This window comes from Sesamum indicum, linkage group LG10, assembly GCF_026168435.1.
Source record: "Sesamum indicum cultivar Baizhima isolate 11 linkage group LG10, ASM2616843v1, whole genome shotgun sequence".
NCBI classification, from domain to species: Eukaryota; Viridiplantae; Streptophyta; class Magnoliopsida; order Lamiales; family Pedaliaceae; genus Sesamum; species Sesamum indicum.
This window is the reverse complement of record NC_142666.1, coordinates 8,864,285-8,876,444: the sequence shown is the minus strand read 5'-3', so window position 1 is coordinate 8,876,444 and position 12,160 is coordinate 8,864,285.

Genomic DNA, 12,160 nt, shown 5'->3' with positions numbered 1-12,160 from the left:
CTTTCCGGGATGATAGTAAATGGTGCAGTCATAGTCCTTCAAAAGCTTCATCCACCTTCTTGGCCTTAAATTCAACTCTTTTTGTGTTGGGATATATTTCAAACTCTTCTGATTTGTAAATATGTGAAATGTCTCCCCATACAGGTAATGCCTCCAAATCTTCAATGCATGTACTACGGCTGCTAACTCTAGATCATGGGTCGGATAGTTGACCTCATGTGGCCTCAACTGCCCGAAGCATAAGTTATAACTCTCCCATGCTGCCTCAAAACACAACCAAGTCCTTGTCGTGAAGCGTCAGTAAGTACCACATATCCTCCATCCTCAGACGACAAAGCAAGGATAGGTGCTGAGGTGAGTCTCTTCTTCAACTCCTCAAAACTGTGAGCACATTCTTCATTCCAATTGAACGGTGCATTCTTCTTCAACAAGTTCGTCAGAGGTTTGCGATTATAGAGAAATCCTTTACAAATCTTCTGTAATAACTAGCTAAAATAGCTTTAACTTTTGTCGGATCAGGTTGTACCCCTTCTTTTGAAACAACATGCTCTAGAAAATCAATTTCCTCCATCCAAAACTCATATTTACTGAATTTACTGTACAACTGTTTTTCTCTCAAGATTTGTAAAATTGTCTGAAAATGTTGTTCATGTTCCTCGGGACTACTCGAATTTATCAAAATATTATCAATAAACACAATCACAAATTGATCAAGGAATGGTTTTAATGTCCTATTCATCAGAGATATGAAAGCTGCAGGGGCATTCGTCAACCCAAATGGCATAAACACAAATTCATAATGCCCATATCTGGTCCTGCAAATTTTCTCTGGGATAGACTCTTCTTCAATCCTTAGTTGCCAATACCCTGGCCTCAAATCAATTTTAGAGAACACAGTGGCACCCTTTAACTGATCAAGTAGATCGTCGATCCGTAGCAGAGGATACGTGTTCTTGATTGTGATTCTGTTCAGTTGTCTATAATCGACACGTAATCTCATACTCCCATCCTTCTTCTTTTTGAATATACTGGTGCTCCCCATGGTGAAATACTAGGTTGGATAAACCCTTTATCTAGAAATTCTTCTAACTGCTTCTTTATTTCTTTTAATTCTGACGGAGCCATTCTATACGGTGCAATTGAGATAGATGTTGCCCTGGGAATAGTGTTTATTTCAATGTCTACTTCTCGATAAGGTGGTAGTCCAGGTAATTTATTAAGAAAAATATTAGGAAATTCCCTCACCACTGGAACGTCTAATACACTCGAACTAACATTCAACGTATCATGCACACTGGCCAGATACGCTTCACATCCTCCTTGATTAGATTAAAAGCGGTCACAGTAGAAATTAAGCAGTTCGAAATCACTTTTCTTTCCCCTACTATAACCGTCTTCATTTGCCCACTGACTTCTACCATTACTTCTTTTGTTTGACAATCTACTAAAGCATGATTACTCGCTAACCAATCCATCTCCAGAATGACATCAAACTCCCTAAGGTCTATTAGACCAGATCTGCATATAGAGTGACACCCTCCACTACTATTTGACAAGATCTCACCACCATATTTACTAATATAAAACTACCAGTAGGCAAAGACACATATAAGTCATGTCCAAATGGTTCTATTTCAGCATATACACGAGGTGCAAAATCATGTGATATAAATGAACAAGTAGATCTTGGATCAATCAACACATGTGCACTAAAACCGCAAATAGAGAAGGAGCAAGTCATAACCTCTGGTGCCGAAGGAGCTTTTTCTTTTGTGATTGCATACACCCTGGTTTGTGGTTGAGGTTGACTACTTTGTCCTGTAGATTTTGTGGAAATATTCCCACTACCTCGACCACCTCTACCTCGTGCACTGCTCGCACCTGTTCGTTGTCAGTTTTGCCCCACACTGCTAAACACTGAAGTCTGAGGTCCTCTAGTATTATCCCTCCATGTAGGACAGTCCCTGATAATATGTCCCGGTTGATGGCAAAGATAACATACAATTGGTCAGGCTCCCCAACATTCACCAGCGTGTCTCCTACCGCAATTAGCACAAGAAGGAGTACATCCTCCACTGAATGATCTGGTTGGACCTTGTCTTCCTCCAAATCGAATCGAAGTAGGCTCGCCTCTACTAGAAAACACTGATGGAGACCTACTAGTCTGACCCACTCCTCGGCTTCTAGACCAACCTCTCTGCGAACCAAAACCCCTAAAGGAAATTGCACCACTTTGTCCCGTTGTAGGATTCAGGTTACTTGTCAATTTCTTCGTTTAGCTTTAGTAGAACTCCTTACAATGGATGTCACTTATGCCCTTAGTGTCGCTTCCAGCAGAGCACCATAACTCGAAGGTTTAATTGCTATTTTCTCCTGAATCTTGAGTCTCAACCCTCTTCCAAATCTGTCTCTCCTCAATTCATCGGTACTCACCTCTTCTGGAGCATATTTTGCCAATCTCACAAATTGCAACTCATACTCAGCAATAGATATATGATTCTGCCTTAATTCAAGGAATTCAACTTTCTTATGGTTTCTATAGACCGGTGGTGTATAATTGTCAGCAAATTCTTTCAAAAAGTCATTCCACGTCAAAATGACAGGTCGATTCTTGCCCCCCGGAACCGTTTCCCACCAGTCTAAGGCGTCTTTCTCCAGTAAGGACACAACGTACCTCAACTTTTGCTCAGAAGTACACTCAATTCTGTCTAACACCCTTTCCGTGCTTCTCAACCATTAATTTGCTTCAGCAGGGTCAGTTGTACCGGCAAATACCTTAACCCCCTGTCTCCTCACTATTTCACAATCTTTGTCAATAACTGCATCCTACGGTTAGAATTGTGGCGGTGGAGCCATCCTCTGCATCATTTCTAGAACTTGTTGCATAAAGGGGTTCATTTCTAGTTGTGGGGAATTTCTATTTTTGAATTCCAACCTTTGATGTTCTGATGCAGAATCATGACCCTGCACAGACTCTAATGGCTTAGTTGGGCCAGCAACATTTTTCCTTAACGCTTCCATCCTATATGAAATACGCACATGTAAGTAGATTTCAAATATCTACCTCACGTATAATATCACATTTCATCTACTATCCCTAGAAAATCTAATCCCTGCTCTGATACTACCTGATGTAGCATCCTCTAACGCTACTAGGGCTATATCTTCCCTAAACGTCATACTTAAAGCAATCCCTATATTTATATATATAAATGCACATAATCATTTAATCAATATGTATACGTAATCCCAACGTCGTAATAGGCATGATCAACCCATAACATTATATATACATATCAAACACCACAAGTAATCAATCACAGTTAATCCCCATGCTTACGTTCTCTTTGTACAAACAAAATACAATTTGTACTCTAACTGACAGAGGAGAAAACTGCATACTAATCCGACCTTCCTGAATATAGCCTGTAGACCTAGCCTTCAACAGGCAGACACCTCAAAGTCTACTTTTGAAAGAAAATGTTAGCAGAGAAGTGAGCCTGCCACTTAGAAAGAAAATAACAAGTCCTATCTATATATGTATATCAAACACAGACCAAATAAGATAAGTAAGCAATATGCATGAAATAAAGTCAATTTAATTCCAACATAATCAGCTTCATCGCACCACACAACTAACTCGTAAAAAAACAACCAATTAAACTCCTTTCTTTTCCTAATTTGCTTACCAGAAGGTGATATCGTATTTTTCCTATCAACTCAATATCATTGTGATATAAATTCAAGTGAATCCCCTTGACACCCAGCTCATCATTCTCATTTCGCATTATAGCTCTTTCAATTCGCATCATAGCTCTTTTATATCGCAGCATCGCTCTTTTCGTATCACATATTTTTCATATCGCATCAAAGCTCTTTTCATTTTATTTCTTTTTCTCATATCGCATCATAACTCTTTTCATTTCATTTCCCCTTATAGGATTTTCAACACATCAAGGGGTATTCACACTGCAATTATATTCAATTTCTACCACTCCCTCATTTCCACATATCACCATTCTTATAAGCAACTAGTAATGTAAGATAATATATCAATATATTCTCATTCTCAGACATTCACAACACATCAAACAACAAACATAATATTTCAACATACTTTTTCATTCCACATATACAATATCGTCAATCAAATTAAATCATTCACCACTCATATATTTTCAGATAAATCAATGTCAGCATGAACCACAAATTTATATAACAGTAATAGCACAAATACAGAAAATATATATAGATAATAGTAATTATTTACTTACCTCGACTTCATAACGGTTTTATCTACTCAACCAATAATTGTCAATCCTTTCACCTTACCCCCGTTCCTATAATGAGTTATACCACATACATTTGGTATATCGAGAATATCATAATTTCTTTAAATATAATATTAAATATTATTCGTACAATTTTTAATAATTCTTTAATATTTTATTTCTATCGAAATACAAATCTTCGTTCTTGTTCTTCTTTGTTACTAGACACTGTAGGCCTCATAAAGATATTTATAATTTATCAAGTAATTCATAGGGATTCATTTAATGAAACCCCTTATATATTTATAACTATCATTTTTAATAACATCCTCAAATTAGGTTACCATTAAAAACCTCATTTTCCTCTTTATTAACTTAATATTTCTTAAATATAATTTTTAAAATTTTTCTATGAATTTTCTATCAATTTCTCGCTATTATATAATTTAATTAAACAATAATACATAAAATTCCATATTTGGTAAATAATTCCAATGGAATTTTATAAATTAGCCATAGTGATATTCAAATCTAATAAATTTAATAATCTAATTAACCAACGATATCATTTTTATATCCGATTTGATATTTAATTCGATACTATTTTAAATAGCCAAACTCGTAAAATAATCCGATTAAATAGCACATCGCTGGTATAGTGAACATTTAATAAATGAATTAATTAAATAATATAATTAAATAAATTAATAAAAATTAAAATAGAATTCTTACCTTCGCCGCGAGCTACTATAATAGAAACAGAAAATTGCAATTATCAAGATTGTATAATTGTGATTGTGTAATTGAACACACATATATATATGTCCCAAAATCTTTTATCCTTTCTTTTTCTTTTCTTTTCTCTTTCTTTCATATATATATATATGTATGTATTTATGTTATCTAATAATATATATATATATATATATCATTTACATATATATATATATACATATCATTTAGTAATATATATATTGCATATATATATGATATTATTATTATTTTATTTATTTAATTAAAATTTTCTCAAAATACCCATCACGTCGCTCTTAAATTTCCTTAATTAATATAAGTTGTCCCTAAATATTATAATGAACTCCAATTTAATCCGTTCAAGTTTTATTATATTTCAATTATGACCAATAATTTATTTACTTATTAACTAAGTTTCATAAGAATTTATCAATTAATCATACAATTATGTGTTATAATCTTTGGGGCGTCGTCATATTGGTGCTAGCCAACTAACGTGAAATATTTAAGCTGCTGAAAAAGTATGAACTGATTCATGCCTTGTTTTTATTCGCCTCCACATTTATGTGAAAATATTAATACCTCCACCTCTCTTCTTTTAGGTACTCGTCAATGCTGGCCGAGAAGCTTGTGAATTCAACCACACTTTCGAAATCATCTAACTTGTTCACTATCCAAGAGCAATCTACTATTCATCAGAAAGGAGGTGATGGTAGTTAAAAAAAAAAAGCATCTGAATCACACACTGATAAGTGGTTAATTTTGTATATTTTCTTTATTGTGCTATTCTTATACATTTGGCTGGTTTTTAATTAAACTGACGATGCTACAGCCTCATTCAAGAGTATGTGTGCAAGATGAAGGGTATGATTTGCAGCCTGGAGATGAATTAGTAAGTTTTATGCTCCTAGCTATAATTAGCTTTCTTAAAATGTGCATGCTTCGAGTACTAGATTTTGTAGAATTATGGGAGGTAGGTCCATGTAAAACTATGCCAGTCCTCATGCACTTATCTTTCCACAATTAAACTACAAATTATTTTTTTCTAGCTGCTTTGTTGGCTAATTATACTTTTGAGTGGGTAGTAGTTCTTCTCTTTTCCATTCCCCTTCTTGTTATAGAAACTTTTACTAGCAAGATACCTAGGCTTTCAGACTAAGACAAATTTGGGCCAGCTTAAACTGATAATAATGTCTCTGCACCTATAAGGAATTATCTTGCATCAGCTTCACTCTTATTTTTTAAACACATTTCTAAAGATGCGCGGGGGACAAACTTCAGGGAATAGGATAAAAATGAGAAATACAATAACTGGAAATGAAGAGAAAAGAAACAGAAAAAAAAAAAGCTATCCACAAAAAAAGGAAAAGAAAACAGAAAAAAAAGTGATATCCATAAAAAAGAAGCAGAAAAAAAATAGCAATATCCAGAAGAAAAACAAAAAAGAAAAAAAGCGTTATAACCATGTTTTGGAAGAGATAGATTGGTTGTCAAAGGTAAGAAAGCATATAGTCTTTCAACACCATGCTTCATTTGTTCCATGGTTTTGAACTTTATGTTAAATGGTTTAATGTACTTTAGGACTTTGAGTCAGAGAGGAAATGGAGACTAGCTGAAGCAAAGAAAGTTGAAATAAGAGTCAGCAAGGGCATGCTGGATGAGGCTACAAGCGACAAGAGGGGAGAAGAGTGTAAAGGGGCAGTATTTATTTTCTTATTAAATCTAAATATGAATAGTTACTAACTGGTTTACTAGCAAAGATTGTCTTACATCGACTTCTCTTTTTTTTCAACAGATTTCTAAAGATGCACTGGGGACAAGCTTTAGAGAACTAGTTAATTTATTTTGGTTATAGGAAATAATTTCCATTTGGAAATTGGTTGTTGCAAGCTGTACTTATTTTCTGTCGTTTATCACCTCACACAAACTCATAATAACACATAATCCTTGAACCAAAATAGCTTTTCAAATAGAAATGGAATCAATTTCTCTTTATGTGTAAGTTCTTTTAAGTTTTTCGTGTGCACTCCTATTTAGACTCATAATCATACATGCTAAGCATATAACTATATTTTTGGCTTTCATTGTATATGTTATGTGTTACAACTGGCTTATTCAAGATATGTTTGGATTGTTGGACTATGATTCACTGTTTTTAGATGTCAATATGCAGTTGGCTTAATCACATTCGCAATTTCGTGTTGCGTTTTTGTTTCTTTTGTAGCTTTAACTATGCGATAGTATCTTAGAAGAAACTTTTTGTAGTTTTCGAGTCCAAACGTTTCGGGATAACAACTTTCATATGAAGAAAGATGTTAATTGTAGAAGTTCAATTGATTGGAAACCCTATTCCCCATGTATAGGATTTTATGCTTATCCGTAGCAAAGAACAAAGATTGCTACGTCAAACATAGCTATAAACATGATCGTTTCAAATTCGTATGTGGTGCCAATTTACACACATGTGAGAACTATTAGTTGGGATTCTCTGTTTGACTCAAGGAGATATGTATTCATTTTCTTAGGTCAACTTACTTGTGGTTTAGAAATAAAGGTGAAGGATATAGAAACTTAATGTCCTGATACCACAATTGGAGTTAGAATGTGTTTATGATTTTCTGCAATGTTGTGTCGATAACTTTGCTGCCATTTGTTCTTTGAATTTCGGCCATTGGACTTTGATAAAGATGCGCTGGGGAAAAGATGCGCTGGGGAAAGCTTCAGAAAATTAGGAAACAAATTCAAAAAGCAATATGAACTGAAAAGAAACAGAAAAAAAAAAAGCTATCCAAGGAAAACAAATGGAAAAGAAACTATAAAAAAAGTGATATCCACAAAAGAAAAAGTAGCAGAAAAAAAACAATATCCCTAAAGCAAAAAGAAAAAAAAATAGAAAAAAAAAAGCAATATTTACAAGAAAAAAGAAGAAAGAAGCCATAACCACTCACCAACTTTGAGTTGTTGTTTTGGATGTAGAGGCAATTGAGTGATTGAAAAACATATTTTGCTGCTTGCAAGACATAACACACAACAACCAATATTACTATGCGTCAGGTACGTGGTGTTGTAGTTTGCTGTTTAATTGTGATGATTATTAGTTAATTTATTTTGGTTAAAGGAAATTGGTTCCATCTAAAAAGTGGTTGTTGCAAGCAGCTAGTTGTTGGAAGCTGTTTACCACCTCACACAAGCTCAAATAACCCATAATGCTTGAACCAAAATAGCTTTTCAAACAGAAATGGAATCAATTCTCTATTTGTGTGTTTATCCGTGGGAATTGCTAAAGTTTGACCATTAGAGATGCTAATAGTTTATTTTTTTTCTTAATGAAGGATTGTTTTAGCAACGCCTTTACACTTCCGCATATTGGTTTAGGAAGTATTAAAACTTAACTTGTATTTATTTGAACGGTGCGAGGCCAAATAATCTATGCTTGTGGATGTACGACGACCGTATGCCCCTTTTTGTGGAATCCTAGTAGTTACTAGTAACTATGTGAGTTGCTTTATCTACCTATATAATCCATTATGATTTATTATTCCCCTCCGTGTTGTTCTTATATCTATGTGAGTTGTTTTATCTACCTATATAATTTGTTCTTTGAGTTTTGGTCCTTGGCCATGTAGATTATATATTATAGATTGTTGCACTTATGCTTGATCACTAGCTTTGCTAAGCAATACAGTCACTCATGGTTGCCTCAAAGGCAAATAGATCATTGAGGCTGTTCAAAATCTTTTGCTTGTTAGACTAGTTAGGAATTTGACGGAATTTTAATTGTAATTCTTTTTTAAGTTTTCCCTCTACATTTCCTATTTACACTTATAATCATACACGGTAGAAATGTGACTATATTTTTGGCTTTCGTTGTATATTTTATATGTTGCACTTGGCTTACTCAAAAAATTTGTTGGATTGTTTGGACTATGATTGATGTTTTTGGATGCCAATATGCAATTGGGTTTAATCAACTTCGTGTTGCTTTTTTGTTTCTTTTGTAGCTTTAACTATGAGATAGGCATCTTGGAAGAATCGTGGGCTCCCAAAGGTCCAAGGTCTAAACTTGACTGTGAATCGACAGAAGGTCAGGATGTTTGTGTCATCTGTTGTTGTGAATTATTGTTATCTTTTTGTACTTTTGAAGTCCAAACATTTCTAGATAATAGCTTTCGAATGAAGAGAAATGTGAATTGCAGAAGTTCAATTGATTGGAAACCATATATTACCCATGTATAGGATTTTATGCTTCTTTGTATCGACGCCTACAAAAAATCTAACGTCAAACACAGCTATAAATATGATTGTTATAAACTCGTAAATAGTGGCAATTTACATGCTGTTAAGAATCATAAATTGATTTTCCAAACAACTGTAAAATCATTAGTGATTCTTGTGATTTTCTATATGATTTGATTTTGGAGATATTTCCTTATGCACTTATGTAATTTACCTACAGTACTAGGTGGAGGTTATATCATCAAACTAAGAGAGAATAATATGATTTAGCCCTTTGGGTATTTGTTTCGTGTATGTAGGTCATACGACCCAACCACGTAAATGTTCGTCTTCTATTTCTCTCTTCAGTTATCTGAAACTCTGACACACATCTGAGTACTATTAGTTGGGATTCTCTGTTGAATGCAAGGAGATATGAACTCATTTTCAACATGCTTTTTATGCCATGGTGTTGAACTTTCTGTATATGATGTTATGTACTTTAGGACTTGAGTCAGAGAGAAAACGGAAACTGGCTCAAGCAAAGAAAGTAATAAGACCCAGCAAAGGCATGCTAGATCGGGGAATAGGCTTAAGAGAGGAGAAGAGTGTAAAGGTGCAGTTTTTCTTTTCTTATTAACTCTAAATATGCATAGTTACTAACTGCTTTAAAGAAAAACCATCAGATTAATTTTTCATTTTGGGCCGATGTTACTATATTTTTTTGGAGCATTATGCTAGGCTTCTTATATTTTTGACTTTCTATACCTTCCATTAGTCATATCATATTATAGTTCTTAAAATCAATATCATCGTATGCTTCTATCTCTTTCCAGTTTGTCTTAATTATATTTACTAATATGCGGATATATCCCTATTTATACTGTAGTTATTGATTGATTTAGTATTATTTATGTGGTTAGTTACTAATTAATGTTATTCTAAATATCCAGCTCTGTATGGTCCCACAATTTGTTAAGATCATTGATATGACTTGATTATTATATTTTGCAGTTCTAGTACTTTTTTAATTTATATGACCATGATATTGAGGGAATTCATTTATTAACCGAAGCTATTAATTGAATTTGATATTTCATTTTGCATTTCTTGCAATCTTTTCTTTTCTATTGATGTGTTGAGGGAATCAATATAACGAAATGTTCCTAAGTAATTTCCTTTAACGTACCGAAAATTTCTTGTAGTTATGTGCAATCGAGGGGATGTGGTTGTCTTAAGGTTTTCAACGCCTCATCTTGTTTAAAAGGTGATACTTCCATGCATACTCTTTCTCTCCTCTTATATCTATATACGTAGTAGTCAATGGCGCGCAGGCTTCTCGCCATTCTTGGCCTATGGCGCGTGCCTTCATCTTGGCGCGAACCTGGGCGCCATACGGACTGTTGCCCAAGCGCACCTTTGTGGCGCGCCTTTACGAACCCAGGCCTTTTAAGCCTGGGCGGTTGGGCCTATCAAAATTGTTATTGACCAAGTACCTAATAACCCTATAAAATAAGGAAAGACGAGACATAATGTCATTGTGGATTTTTGGACTGGTGCTGCATGCATGTTACAAACTCCAAACTTTCAAACTTGAGTTCTAAAGTTTTAAGAGAGGATCGAGAGTGAAGAGGCAGGCATACACAACTGTCAGTTGCCTCCCACAGCCACAGCCTGCCGCTGTCGCTTGCCACAGCCACAGCACACCAAATCAGCTTGTCCCCTTGCTCTTATTCTTATTTGTCCTCCCTATTCTTTAATCTCGTTTCCCTGTTTTTTTTCTTTTTCATTCTATTTCTGTTTTAATGTCTGTTTCTTCATTCCTTATATTATGTCTAATTTTGATACTATGTAATATAACAATGTAGGTATGTAGTTTATGTTTATAATTTTTTAAAAGTATAAACATTGTCTATTATGTCAATCTTTTTTGTCAAATTCATGTGCCTGAAATTCTGAACACCAAAAGCACATACAGAAGTTTTGGGATCATTTTGTCTTGGTAAGGTTGGTATATACGAGTTAGTGATCTATGTCAAAGCCTTTGTTTTCTACTGATGCGTTGAGGGGGAACTAATATACCATCAATTCATTGTTTTGTAAATAATAATTATTTGCATCTAAGATAATATTTATCAAATTTTAAGAGTAAAGATAATTACACAACCCTTCAAAAAAATTAATTACTAACCACATTATAAATTAGCAAAATAAATATATATTAGCATAATACCTTAACAAATGGTAAATAGATAGACACATTCACAGGAAATTCAAGTTAAGTGACCATTAAATCCAAAACATAATTCATCATTAAATATTTAAGACTCTAATCAAAGTGGGAAAATGAGGAACTAAGTTGCCTACCTATGTATTCATTTTAAAAGACACTATTAATGGAAGGTATACTAAAATTTAATAAATCTAAAAAGTAATTATAACAACTAATTTGTTATAAAGTTATTTTAGTCAAAGTAAAAAAATTGCAAGAAACTTTAGTGCTATTCACACATTTTATAAATGCAGATATATAGATAGTAAAACCTTTATTCTATTTGAAATTAACTATAAATTAAATTTTCAGAATCCACCTTGTATGATTCTACAAATTGTCAAAACAAAGATTTTCAAATCATATGAGGTGTGTGTAATCACATTAAGTTGCAAGAAGGGTTGTGTAATTATCTTTACTCTTAAAATTTGATAATTATTATCTTACATCCAAATTATTATTATTTACAAAATAATGTATTGATGGTATATTAGTTCTATCTCTTGGTCAAAGTTTATCAAATTATTTATTATCTTCTCTAATCATGTTTCTAGTTTATTATTAATTTATTATTAATTTATTTAAGATCAAAGAGTCGGGTGGAAAGGGGGCAAGGCTCTCGGTTCTTGGTACAACCTCCGGAACGATA